We start from the raw sequence: 2,659 nt of genomic DNA, 5'->3' as shown, positions 1-2,659 counted from the left end.
TTTTCTTGAGGGATACTTTTGTATTCTACAATTACGTGACGAAGATGCCAGGCTCTGACTCCCGCCAGTGTGCCATGAGAACTTAAAGAGGAAGACTTGTATACAGCCTTGGATATATAGCGAATGCTCGCAGTGTAAGGTGTGTACACAGACCACATGTTATCTATTAACCATCAAGACTCCATCACTCCACTCTCACAACGCCACGAGATACACCCACCCCATGTCACCACGTGCGGTGGTACAACTCCATGCCTTGAAGGCGAACAGCTACTCCATTGCTGCATGACCAACTCTCTCTCTCTTCACACACACACTCTCTCTCTCTCTGTCTCTCTCTCACGCACACACACACACCCAAGCTCTCTCTCTCACTCACTCACAGGCTCACTCATGAGAGACTCACTTACTCTCATTCTCACTCACACCCACACACACACACACACTCTCAAGCTCTCACTCACTCCAGATTGCCCATTTGTGTGTAGGACTCTGATGACCTAATTCGATTGAGCCTCAGGTGCTACATGTGCCAATCTGCAACACAGCCTCAATGCTGCGTCTTCTCAAGGCGGCGCTCCCGCTCCGCTACTTGCTGCAGAATGCCATGTATAGCTCACTCCTGCTCCCCTTGTCTGTCGCAGTTGCCGCCGAGGTTGCTCGCCTTTGGCATAATGTCAACATCGATGTCAATGTCGCAATGAAGCCAATGATGGTGCCTTGGAATATCATCATTTCCGTTGCTGTTGTATCTGTTGTCACAATGTACATCACGTCTGCCTCGCAGCGCGTGTACTTAGTGGATTTCTCATGCTACAAAGGTACCACAAAGGATGCTTGCAGCCATGCTAACTTTTTGAGGTTTTCTACTGCATTGGGTGCTTTTAATGAGGAGAGTATGGAGTTCCAGCGCAGAATATGTGAGCGCTCTGGGCTCGGCGAAGAGACGTACTTACCGCCTGCGGTGATTAGTGAGCCCCCCAATCCATGTATGGCTGAGGCCCGCATCGAGGCCGAGCGAGTCATGTTTGGTGCCATTGATGAGCTCTTTGGCAAAACAGGATTACAGCCTAAGGATGTTGGTATTCTTATAGTGAATTGCAGCCTCTTTGTTCCTTCTCCTTCCCTATGTGCAGTCATAGTGAACCACTACAACATGAGGAGCAATATTCATAGTGTTAATTTGGGTGGCATGGGATGCAGTGCGGGTGTCATCTCCATTGATCTAGCTAAGCACCTTTTACAAGTACACAAGAACACTACTGCTTTGGTAGTGACAATGGAGAACATCACATTGAACTGGTATTGGGGCAATGACAAATCAAAGCTTGTGTCAAACTGTATCTTCCGCATGGGTGGCGCCGCGATTTTACTCTCTAACAGCATGTCTATGAGGAGTAGGTCCAAGTATGAGCTCATGCACTCCATTAGGACCCACAGAGGGGCAAATGACAAAGCATACTCATGTGTGTTTCAAGAAGAGGATGGAGACAGGAATATTGGCGTCTCTTTGTCAAAGGAGTTGAGGGCGATCGCAGGGAATGCGCTGAAGATCAACATTACAACATTGGGTCCGTTAGTGCTTCCAATGTCGGAGAAATTGCGGTTCTTTGCGAGCTTGTTCAGGAGGCGGCTCGGAAGGACGAAGGTGTCGCCATATCTACCGGATTTTACATTGGCATTTGAGCACTTTTGCATTCATGCAGGGGGGAGGGCGGTGCTAGACGAGATCGAGAAGAGTTTGGACCTGTCAGAGTGGCACTTGGAGGGCTCAAGGATGACATTGTTTAGGTTTGGCAACACGTCAAGTAGCTCTTTGTGGTATGAGCTCGCATACTTGGAGGCGAAGGGAAGGGTGAAGAGGGGAGATAGGGTGTGGCAAATTGCGTTTGGGTCTGGGTTCAAGTGCAACAGTGCAGTGTGGAGGTCTTTAAAAGCTATCAAGCCCAAGGAGTCTACCAATGTGTGGAGCTCCTTCATTGATGATTTCCCTGTGAAGGTGCCTTCTGTATTACATCTCTCATAAGCCCAAGCGCCCCCCTCCCCCCTTACAAAAGCGCAAACACACACAGTTACATGTGCCTCCCCCACCCCTTCTTCTCTGAAATCCTATTCTTATTGTCTCCCAAGTTTGCTAGCTAAATCTGGTTTGATGCTAATTGTAGTTAAGAACTTCCGTCAAACCAAGTTAGCTAGCTAATTTGTTATCCAATTTAAGTTGTAAACTCGCATCTGCCATGTAATACCCCTCATTTACAAGCTTTTAACTTGGCGCTGTCTCTCTAATTACGATTTACCTACGTTTTGTTAACGCGAATCTTTTTACATTCTCTCCCCGGCGCTTTCCGCTGCATGGTGTTCCCATGCCTCAAGCTGGCTCTCCCCTCCCGAGTCTCTCCTTCACTGTGACGTCGTAGAGGCTGCCCCAGCTCGTCACGCTGACACTGTCAGTGCCACCCCTCTGGGGTGTGCTGTCCACCTTTGTCTTGCACCCCCCACCTCACATCGTAATACCGCATTGGGGCACCCGCCGTCACAGTACTGCACTGGGCTACAGATCCTATCGGCCCTCCCACAGCTCAGCAGTACGCCTCCGTCGGCCTTATGTTGCTGCTTGATCTCCGCTTCCCTCTCCCTTGCCTGAGCTTCCCTGCGCCTC

General features: G+C 49.5%; 1 pseudogene; it reads left to right on the top strand.

Annotated features, from left to right (window-relative positions):
• The first annotated feature begins 416 nt into the window (after positions 1–416).
• Positions 417–2,311, top strand: LOC147435843 (3-ketoacyl-CoA synthase 11 pseudogene; annotated as a pseudogene).
• The last annotated feature ends 348 nt before the right edge of the window (positions 2,312–2,659 follow it).

This window comes from Adiantum capillus-veneris, chromosome 18 (assembly GCF_014529385.1).
Source record: "Adiantum capillus-veneris isolate H3 chromosome 18, ASM1452938v2, whole genome shotgun sequence".
In the NCBI taxonomy this organism is placed as follows: Eukaryota; Viridiplantae; Streptophyta; class Polypodiopsida; order Polypodiales; family Pteridaceae; genus Adiantum; species Adiantum capillus-veneris.
The sequence above is the reverse complement of the archived record's forward strand: the minus strand, read 5'-3'. Positions and strand labels throughout refer to the sequence as shown.